We start from the raw sequence: 12,016 nt of genomic DNA, 5'->3' as shown, positions 1-12,016 counted from the left end.
AAATAGGGAAGATGTCTTTGTTGTATTCAAGGCCTCTCGTAGAGCGAGACTGTAAAATGCATGGCCGTGCTCGGATGGATTTTAGAAATCATCTGTTTATTGACAGTCGGACTCGGAATCGGGAAACACTTCTGGACGTAATAAGGATGACAAAATAAATCTTACCTTATAGTTCATGAAGAGACATTAAGCGACATAGGAAAGGGCTGTACACAAAATGAGCACTTGTCCGGAAGGACAAGTGGGAGATTCAAAGGAATGGTGTCCTTCGAACAAGTGTACTATTCCGTTAGCGGGTTCAGAATTATTAGAAAGCTAATATATTCAGTAAGGTCAAGTGATCGGAATGCCTGGGTGGAGGCCGCTTCCGATCAGTAATATTAATGGATAATTAATGTTACAGCTTAATCTTGACTGAACCCTTCGGGTCACACCCAAGCATTCAACAAACCGAAACGACGAATTAATTCGGAAGGAATTAATGAGTCGACCGAGTAATATTTATTTAGACGTCGGAAATTCGAGCTTAGAGCGTCGAAACCGAGCGTCGGAAGTCGAGTCGAAAAATAGTGAAAGACGAGACGAGAAATAGTAATAAATCAACAAAAGACCAAAATACCCCTAGCATCGGAATGCCCTAGCAAACCGAGTGCTAAGGGCGTATGGACTAGCATGGTGGCTAGCATGCGCACCAAGCCGAGCCTAGGCTGGCTGGTGCGTGCTAGCGCACTCATGCTAGCATCGCAAGGCTAGGCGCTGCCTAGTGCGTGCTAGCATGCTAGGCGCAGCCTTGTGCGCGCAATGGCTAGCAAGCCATGCCGCAACAAGCTGCTGGAGCTAGCACGCTAGGCGCGCCAGCTCGCAACAACTAGCAGCAGCATGGCTAGGCCATTGCTTGCTGCCTAGCAGCGCTGGCCAAGGCACAAGGCCAGCAGCAGCAGCCCGCACAAGCATGCTGGGCGTGCTGGCCAGCAGCAGCAGCAGCCTGCATGCAAGTGCTGGGCTTGCTGGGCGTGGCTGCCACGGACAGCAGCACATGGCAGCCCACCTTGGCTGCCTTGGTGCCCAAGGGTGGGTGCCATGTGGCTTGTGGTCCTTGAGTGTGTGGGGAGTGAGGTGGCCGGTTATGGGAGAGGGAGTGGGGAGCAAGTTTGGTCCCCCCCTTCTCCAAATGGTCCTCACCTAACCACTCACATGAGCTTGCCACTTGTTGATTTATTACTAGCTTGATTATTGATTTTATTTTAGCTTTAAAATAAAATGGAAAAATCATATTATCCCACATTGATGGGAGAGTAAATGATACTCCCATCATTTCCTATAAATACCCAAGTATGGGCATTGGGAAAGATGCTTGAGTAAGAGTTGGAAAAGGCATCACAATTAGTGAAAACCTTTGAACTCAATATTATTACTCGGGTTTTATTGGTCGGGTCTTGCTAACTCCAAGACATTGGACCTAGTCGGTTTTGTTGGTGCGGGTGGACTTCGTTGGAGGTCTCCGTGCGAGCGGGACTTGAAGCTTTCAAGTAAGAGCTCATTTGGAGCGAAGCACGCGTCAAGGGTAATTAGCTTATCTTAATCTTGTGATTAATTTAATTATGTTTATGGTTTTATTTATTGCGAGTGCGGTCTTGGTTTTGGGTTTGTTTCCGCGGTGAGTCGGACTCACCAAACCCCAACATTAAGGTTCCACATGCAAGCTCAATGATCATGCTAATCGATGAATAACTCAATTGATTCAAACGTTGCAAAGGACAAACAATAGTTGCAATTAATAGAATTCAAAAGCTATCTCTTATAAGTCAAGCTAGGGTTCACTAAGATTGACTAAGTAGGAAAATCACAATCAAATTCAACCAATTAAAGCAGTTCTCAAATCAAGGGTTCATGTCATTGAAATTTGCTATGCAATCTAGATTAATCATCTAGGTTGATCACTCCTAATCAAATTAATCACATGCACAACTATGTCAACCAATTTAATTGCAACAATTCAATCAACTAAGAATCATCAACTAGCAAAACTCATCAATCAAGCATGCTTCCCCTTCTCCCTAGCTACTAATCTACTCACAAAACATAATGGAATTGAAAAACAAAGCAAATTGAATCACAAAAATCATCATCTCAAGCTTAATCAAAGAGAAAATCAAATTCAACAAATTCTCAAACCAAAGATCAACAATCAAATCAAACATTCAAGAATTAAAGGAAAGAGCAAGCAAAAGTAAATTCAAAGAAAGAAATTCTCACAAATTTTCATTGATTGAAGATGAAATCCAAGCTCAAAGATGTAATTTGAAGTACAAAACAAGTAATCTAAAGTTTCTCTCTTTACTTTTTCTCTCTACTAAATCTGGAAATAAGTCTCAAGTACATATGAAATAGTCCTCCTCCCAAAAAAGGAAAAGTCAAGGGGTATATATAGTAAAACGAGCATAGAGGATCGGAGAAGGGCCGTGCGCACGCACCATAGGCCCGTGCGCGCGCACTAAAGGCCCGTGCGAAGTTTTGCTCCTAGCGCTCTCGTGCATCCCTATCGTCGGTGCTCTCGTGATGATGCCCGCGAGGAGGGCAGCCCTTGATCTTCAAATATTTGCGCTTTCATGACCTAGAATCAATGAGGGCGCAACCGTGAGAGCGCAGCAAATAAAACTTTGAAACTTCACTAACAAAAATTCAAGTAAAAGTAAGAGAGAAAGCAAAATGAATAGAAACAAAAATGAGTTATAAAGACGGAAAATAAAAGAAAACTAGAAAGATTATATGAAAATAAAGCAAGAAAATATAGAAAAAGGAATTAAAAGCTACTCTATTGTGCGCCATAAATGACGCTCATCAATAATCGATACACAGTCTAATACTTCCATCTTTCTTCTTAACAAATAAAACTGGCGCTCCCCAAGGTGATGCACTTGGTCTAACGTACCCCTTTTCCAATAAGTCCTGCAATTGCTCCTTTAACTCAGTCATTTCTGCAGGTGCCATACGATATGGTGCTTTGGAAATTGGTGCCGTCCCTAGGACTAAATCTATTGTGAAATCAATTTCCCTCTTAGGTGGCATTCCAAGGATCTCCTCTAGAAACACATCCAGGAATTCATTCACCACTTCATATCCTCTAGCTTAGTTGTCTCCTCATGATCCATGTTTCTCACACTACAGAATTACACTAGATGTCCCTTATTAATGTACTTTGCCAACTTTAGCACGGATATTAACTTGGGCACTTGGTCTCACCATGCATCCAATATGTCACTGATTCATTTTCACTTGTATTCATTTTTACTTTATGCGATCGACACCTGATTTCTGCACTGTACTTGCTCAACCAATCCGTTCCTAGAATAAGATCAAAATCACTCAATCCAAACAGTCTACTACTTCTATTGCTTTTAAACAGTCTTTAAGTTTTGAAATAATAAAATGAAAGAAAAAGTTACACCAGAATCAAACAAAACTTTAACAGGAATAGAGTTAATAGAAAAAGTACTAATGATGACATCTTTTGTGGAATCGGCCTCCATGCCTACTCAATACATTCAGTTTCCCTGCAGCTCCACCTTTCTGTTGATTATTCCCATTGTATTGTTGTTGTCCTTTGCTCCATTCTGCTGCACTCTTTTATTCCCAGAAAAGTTGTTGTTCCCTTGAAAGTTCCTTTGGGACCCTCCTGAATTATTATTCTGTTTGTTCCCATTAGGATTTTTGGAGAAACATTCATACTCCCTATGCCCCAGCTTATTACAAGCACGACAAGTAACTAGATTGCCATCACAATCCTTCCCAGGGTGGTTATTCTTGCATCTCTTGCAAAAATAACACCTTTCATTCTTGTTATTCCCTTGGTTATAGTTTCTAGCTCCTCTATTGAAGTTTCGTGCTTCTTAAAATTGTTCTGGTTACCCTGTTGGTTTCCAGAATTTTGTCCCACCTTCTTTCTCTTCTCCTTCCCCTCTATCTCAACTAGTTCTTTCTTCTTCTTCACTTCTAATGCATAAAGGTGTGCGGCTCTCCCATACACTTCATCCAAGGTTTCAAACACTTGCCCACACAACTTCAGCTGCAAATCAGTAGTCAAACCACTCTCAAACTTCCTAGCCTTTGCCTTCTCTGTAGCAACAGACTCCTTAGCAAAATGATATAACTCGATAAACTTTGTGTAGTACTCAGTGATTGACATCTTTTCCATCTTAAGGTTTGAAAATTCCTCAGCCTTCTACTTCTGTAAGAAGCTAGGGTAAAACTTATCTCTCACTTTCTCCTAGAACTTAGTCCAATTGAATCCAGGTAATGCCTTAATAGCTTCGTTTTGCTGCCACCAAAGGTTAGCTTCGCCTCTCAGAAAATAAGTAGCACAACCCACCTTAGAATTCTCTGGGCACCCAATTGCCCCAAACAGTTTCTCGAACTCCCTTAATAAATTTTCCAGTATAGTAGGGTCAAGCTCTCCCTAATAGGTTTGTGGCTTTTTTTGTGCCACCTTCTTGAAAAGCTCGCCTTGAGAATCCCCATTATTAGTTGAATTCCTTGCTAACTATTGGGCAACAGCTGCCAATTGCCTCACAACTTCACTCAACTTTCCTCCATTATTTTTACTATCTCCTCCTGCCATCTTTCTTCGCCTGAATTAAAACAAGGGTCTGATGAGTGTCATTGATGGCGCTCTTAGGCTAGGTTTTCTTTGTAGTTTTATGCTCGTTTTTAGTCTTCTATGTCGTGGTTTTGCATAATAATGCTTGTTTTGCATGTTTGTGTGTAAGTTTAGAGAAATGTGTGCTTTTGATGGTTTTCTTTCTATTTTATTCATTTCTCGGTTATCTTTTCTTACTTCTTCGTTTCTTTGACTTGTTTTATAGGTGTGTTGAGTTTCCCGAGGTTTAATTATCAAGAAGGAAGCTCGAGCGCATTCAAGGAAGTTGATGGAGCTAAGTTCGGGAATCCAAACATGCAATTCAAGCTAGCTCCGCAAGCACGAGAACCTTGGAAGCAATGCTTTGGCTCGAAGTGTTCAAATGCTTGGAAGAATAAAGTAGAGACCTATTTTTAGGGCAGGTTCAATCTCTTTTAGGTTGGATTTGTACCTTCATCCCCGAACTTCCAGTCATGGTTCCAGACCTATTGGATTTAACGATGTCCTGGATCGTTAAGGGGTGTAACCTTCACCCTGTGAACGGTTTAAAAGTTCCTAGAACTTCTTGGCAACTCTTTTGCTCTAGCTTCCTTCCCTTTGGACGCCACCATGCTTAAGTGTATGATCAAAGTGGGGCTCAAGTGTGGGATGTTTGAAATATTCCCTACAATTGTATAAGTACCTCTTTTCCTTTTTAAGTTTTAATTTTCTCTTTTCCCTTTTATTGCTTTGCCTCCCTTTTTACTTAAGAGTTATGGGTTAATCTATTAGGAAACCCTTACGAGAGCATCACTCGTCCTCTAGAGCGATCTAGAGGTTTAAATGGCTTGTCAATTGTTGCTAAAATTGACCGTGATTCCTACGAAAGTGAGTTAGTGTATATTCTTCTATTCCCTAGGCTTTCTCATTTCTTACTTGCCTAAATAATGTCATCATTTTCCTTTAAGCTTGATTTTGTTTTTCTCGAGGACGAGCAAAGGTTTAGCTTGGGGGAATTTGATGAGTGTCATTTATAGCGCTCTTAGGCTAGGTTTTCTTTGTAGTTTTATGCTCATTTTTAGTCATTTATGTCGTGGTTTTGCATAATAATGCTTGTTTTGCATGTTTGTGCGTAAGTTTAGAGAAATGTGTGCTTTTGATGGTTTTCTTTCTATTTTATTCATTTCTCTGTTATCTTTTCTCGCTTCTTCGTTTCTTTGACTTGTTTTGTAGGTGTGTTGAGTTTCCCGAGGTTTAATTATCAAGAAGGAAGCTCGAGCGAATTCAAGGAAGTTGATGGAGCTAAGTTCGGGAATCTAAACATGCAATTCAAGCTCGCTCCGCAAGCACGAGAACCTTGGAAGCAATGCTTTGGCTCGAAGTGTTCAAATGCTTGGAATATAAAGGAGCTTCCCTTCTCACGAGCATCACCTCGAGTGCACCAATGATAGGGATGCTCAGGAGCGCGGAGATCGATCGAGCAAGCGAACGAGGCAAGGCCACGAGCCCCAAGCAGGGGTGCGCACGCGCAGCATAGGTGGTGCGTGCGCATACCCACTTGTGCGCGCGCGCGGCCTGGTGGTGTGCACGCACTAGGCGCCCCGTTCCCCTTCGTTCTATTTTCTATTTATACTCTTAGACTTTTCCTTTTTCGGGGGGACGACTTATTTTTGTATTTGACACTTATTTTCCAGAAATAGTAGAGAGAGAAAGTAGAGAGAGAAGCTTAAGATTACTTTATTGTACTTGAATTTGATATTTGATTTCAACTTGATCTTGGATTTCTTCTTCAATTCAATGAAAATTTGTGAGATTTCTTTCCTTTGAATTTACTCTTATTGCAATTTCCTTTAATTCTTGAATGTTTGATTTGAACTTTAATCTTTGCTTTAGAAATTTGTGGAATGATTGAATTTCTTCTTGATTAAACTTGAAATGAATATGATTGTGATTGAATTTGTTTTGTTTCTCAATTTCACCATGATTAGTGAGTAGATTAGTTGCTAGGGAGAAGGGGAAGCATGCTTGATTGATGATTTTTGCTAGTTGATGACCCTTGATTGATTGAATTGTTGCAATTAAATTGGTTGACATAGTTGTGCATGTGATTAATTACTAGGAGTGATCAACCTATAATATTAATCTAGATTGCATTGCAAATTTCAATGACATGAACCCTTGATTTGAGAATTACTTTAATTGATTGAATTTAACTGTGATTTTCCTATGTTTTCAAAAAAAAAAAAAAAAAAAACTGTGATTTTCCTAGTTAGCCATTCATAGTGAACCCTAGCTTGGTTTATAGGAGATTTCCATTGATTGCAACTATTGTTTGTCATTTGTAATGTTTGAATTGATTGAGTGATCCGTCAATTAGCATAATCATTGAGCTTGTATGTGGAACCTATATCTCTAGTGTTTAGTATATTAAATTTCTCAATTTATCTAGCTTTCTCGATACTTTAGTTACCAACCATATCTTCTTACAATCTTCGGTAGCTTGACCTAGGCTATAGCTTGCACCTACTCATTCCTTTGGGTTCGACCCTTGACTTACCATATACTCGTATTAGGTTGGTCGAGTGTTTATAAATTTTGTTTGGCTCTAGGAAAGGGTAGAAAACGACCTACATTTTCCCTACGTCAGGGTCTATATTAAATATGGTCTTGGTTAGCTCTCAAGGTATATACTCATCTATTGATTAACACCCTTGAAACATTTCCAATAAATTTGAAGCTAACAAATTGGGATTGCAAGAGCTAAAATTCCCTAAATTTGCAGCTTTGTCAATCAATTATTGATTGCTAACCAACCATACATTTAATAAAGCATCACATAATTAAATAAAAATAATTCCCATAAATTCCCAGAGCATAGAAATAATTCATTGGATTGTTTTTTAGTGAGCATTGGCTTATGGGATAGGGACATGAAATGAATAATTTTGGAAAATGAAATGAATTAATTGTCAATGAAATGAATTAATTGACAAGGAAATTAATGGAATTTTATTAATAATTAATTGGCAAGGAAATTATTGGAATTTTATTAATAATTAAGGAAATGAATAGAATACTGAAATAAAATGAGTTCTAAAAACTTATGTATTACATAAGCTCACTGACTCATCGTGGACATGCCACTTATTACTTTACTAAAATTGAAAGAAATGATAAGCGGAAATGAAACTAAAAATCCCTAAAAGAAATGAAACTACAAAGATCTAGTCCTTTCGAACATTGTCCCTCTTATTTGTGGACTGTTTGTAGCTTCCAAGATCGAATTCAGGATCATCTGCCTCCTCCATGGGTCCAGGTGACTCCGGTTCAGGCTCCACTTGAACGAACTCTCCCTCTTCCTCATCATCATATGAAATATCAATTATAATTGGGGTTAGAGGTGGATTTGGATCAGAAATCTCCATAAGGGAACTGTCAACAGTATTGTTACTCTCCTCTATCGCCTCTCCCTCTTCTTGCTCTCCATTCGCCCCTGCTTGGTTTCCCGTGGAAGAAGAACTACCTGACTGGTGGCTAGAAGAAGGGGGATTATTCCCCACTGGATTATAATAATAGTAGTCTGGATATGGGATATGCATGCGCTGACAATGGGCTTTCTCGACCCTAATGAGATAAGTAATTAGGAATCGGTAATCCGGATACCACTGACCATAGAAATCTTTGTTCTTGGAGTAGTTTGGGATGTCCCCAGGAAGGTAGAAATCAAAGAACTTTGCTTTAACAGCGAGATATGGAGGCTCATCCAGAAGGCAATGAATGATCATAGCAGAAATACGGTCGGGAAGGTCATAAAGCTTGTTTCTAAGGACATTACTCATGTAAGAACAATAGTAGCGAATTTTCTCTACATTGGGGTGTTTTTGTTTTTCTTAACAAGAGTACCAGTTTGGGTGTTTTTGCTAGGAAGATTCGGCATCATGTAAAGGGAAAGACTTAGAAGAAAAGAATTCCCTTCCCAAAGAAAGCAAAAATAACACAGCTCTTGCATGAATTAGGTTCAATGTTCAATCAAACAATTTTCTTATTTCTAATCATATAATTACATGCTCACAAGCAATCCATTTACATGATTAAACATCACAACCTAAATATTAATGCACACAAGAACATAATTATTTCTAACTTATATGCCCAAATTCTTTCCTACCCAAACTCACCAACATGCTTATAAAAGCTTTTAACACATAATACTTACCTCGATCCTTGCTTTCCTACATAATGAACAAACTAAAAATATTTTTGACTCCTCTTTTTTTTTTTTTAAAAAAAATTCGAAAATAAGCTCCAAAAAGACTGGAAAATTTCGACCAACATAAAAAAAATTCGGACACCCACAATAAATAAATAAAAAAATTTCGGATGTCCCTTAAAAAAAAAAATTTTCGGACCTCTCAAAAAATATTTTTTTTCTCGGATTTTTAAATTAACTAAATAAAATATTAGATCTTCTTAAAACAAAATTAAATAAAATAACTCACTTTAAAAATTACACAATTAAATAAGTATTTGGCCAAGTTTCAAAACAAAACACTTTAACACATGTTTTTGGCTTTAGTGGTAATAAAATCTCAACCAAAGCTCCCAGATACAACTTTGAACACCCTAAAAATTCCTTTCCTTTAAAATACCTGTTTTGCTTTTTTTAAAATTTAAAATGGGAAAATCTAAGACATTACTGCTACCGTGAAAGTGGCTAAGGCAACTATTAAAAACACACAACGGAAGACTATCTTTAAAAACATTCAAAACAATTCAACTTAAAAAGTCAACCAAACCAAAGTGAAGTCAACTAAAGTAAAACGAAGTTAACCTACAACTTGGAACCATTGTAGGCCCTTAATAAAACCGAACCAACTTAAAACCTTTGCATTAGTCTCACAAGCATAATATAATAAATAATCAAAGCAATAAACACATCATAAACTTATGAAAACTAGCATGATTTGCTCTTAACTCATGCCTGTTTGGGGTAAAAAGTACCCCAAAATGTGGACCAATTCCATAGTGACACGTGGCCTAATTGAAGGGTGACACGGGTCACTATAAGAAGATGACACGTATGTAATCCCTACTAAGAGCACCTGAAAAAGAGAGAAAAAGGCCTCCTTACATCAGGAGGCCCAATTCTCGAGAAAGCCGCAAAACGGCGTCCCCCAAGGACACGTGTACATGCCTGATTGCGCCGCCAATCAGAAAACGTCGTTTTAGGGTAATAACCCTAGAAGCACAAATCTCCACCCTTATAAATACCCCAATCATTTATTATGGGAGGGATAGATTATGACATAACATTCAATAGAGAATTAAAAACAGCTCCAACTTTTCTCTACTTTCTCTCTCTAGCTTTTCTGATTTTAGGTTTCTAACTTAACTGTCAGAGGCGAATATTCCGTCAACGGAATATTCGTGTTTTGCAGGTGTTCGGGCCGTTTGTCAGAAGAACGTAACCAATGTTCCAGGGGAAATCACAAAATCACCCGAAACATTTGGCGTCATCTGTGGGGATACTCGTCCGTTATGGTAATAAATGGCCAGACACTGAACACATGTCCTGGTCCTGGTGAGGATGGACATGTAGAGGATATAGTTGCAATAATCAATTCTAGTGATCCTCTGACCGCTTCATTTCATGATGTTGAGGATCCTCTAGTGACTGTTGGTTCACTTAAGCTCACCTTAAGCAAGCTCCGAAGGGAGTTTGAGGGTAAAATGCCGAAGATGCTGGAAACACCCCTTTCAGACGACCTGGAAGATCTCCTAGGGTGCCATGGACGAACATGTCTAGGCTCCTTGAGAAAACACAATCGGCTGGGGGGCAGAACAGACAACCTCAAAGGGAAGAGTCTAAGCCGTCTAGGCACTGGAGAGATGCAAGGGAATATATTCGGCACAAGCAGCGGGAATGAGCAGCCTACTCGGACACTGCCTCTAGTCCCACAATGCCGGATGAATTCTTAAACCCCTCTCTTTCCAATCATACCAGCTTAGCCAAGACTAGCAGAAGTCAAGCTCATCATACTCAAACTCCTATTCCAATTGTTCAACCGTTTCAATATCAGATCCCCCAGAATTTCAATGCAATCATGTCGCCTAAACCTGACAACGGATAAACCTAGGTCTTTGGTAACTAGATTCCCCAGTCAAAACAAAATTTGTAAAACCTAACCCAACCCTAGGTATAGGGGTAAATCCAGGTCGAACCCAAGGGAAGACGGTTCTTACTAAGGTCTAAGCTAAGCTATTTCGAAATCTTAAAACGGCGGGTTGGTCTATGCTATCAAATAAATTCAAAGCTAACAAATGGAAATCAATTATCAAAACCCTAGGGAATTTAGGATCCACATGCGTCAATGATAAACTCGCTAATTTGACAGGAATTTGATAAATTAAGCAATGCGAGGGAAAACGATATTTGCAATCAAAATCACTGAAAGAGATATTTCTTAGGGTCAAGCTAGATGTCTCTACAAATGACTTCAAAGGAAAATCGCAAATCAAGATCAATCGATAATAATAGCATTCAAATCAATTGTTCGTGTCATTGAAACCGATTATGCAATCTAGCATGATCATCAAGGTTAGCTACTCCTCTTCAAATTAAACACATGCACAAATTTCATTAACCAATTTAATCACATCAACAAATTAATCAAAAACCCCAAATTAGCTATAGATTATCACTAATACATGCTCCACCACATCCCTAGCAAAGTAACTACTCACTACTCATGGTAAAATTGAAAAGCATAACAAAAGTAATCATCAATCTCATCATCAGCATTGTAATCCAAATATCAACAATCAAAATCAAGCTAAACAATAGAAATTCAACAATACATCAAAATCAAACATAAAATTGCATTGAAAAGGAAAGGATTCTTACAAAACTTTGATCAATATAAAGAGGAATGAAGATCACAATATCACAATCATCAAACACCACGTTTCTCTCTCTAAATCTAAGAACAAATTCTTCAAAATCAAGAGCTTCTCTCTCTAAAATTCTAATCAAAATCAATTATAATGTAAAACTAATTAACTCTCCCTCTAGAAAATGAAGGAAATCTATATATAGTAAAACTAACTAAGGAGAAGTTAGTTAGACGTCCAAAAGAGACCTCAAAAGGCGCGGCCTCTCACCCCTAAGCGCGGCCGCAACAAAATGGGTACGGAAACAGGAGGAGGAGAGATGCACGGCCGCTTTTGGCACCTGCGCGGCCGCTCCTCCCTCGTGCGTGGCCGCGCCTTAGGAGCAGGGGAAATGGCTTGGTGCGCTCGAAGATGTCCCCGTACGCTCCACATGATGCATGTTGGTGAGGCAGTCACTTGAAGCCCTTATGGTGGGTTCAACACCGTCTTTTGATGTCCACGCGGCATGAG

This window comes from Chenopodium album, chromosome 12 (assembly GCF_948465745.1).
Source record: "Chenopodium album chromosome 12, dcCheAlbu1.1, whole genome shotgun sequence".
NCBI lineage: Eukaryota > Viridiplantae > Streptophyta > Magnoliopsida > Caryophyllales > Amaranthaceae > Chenopodium > Chenopodium album.
The sequence above is the reverse complement of the archived record's forward strand: the minus strand, read 5'-3'. Positions refer to the sequence as shown.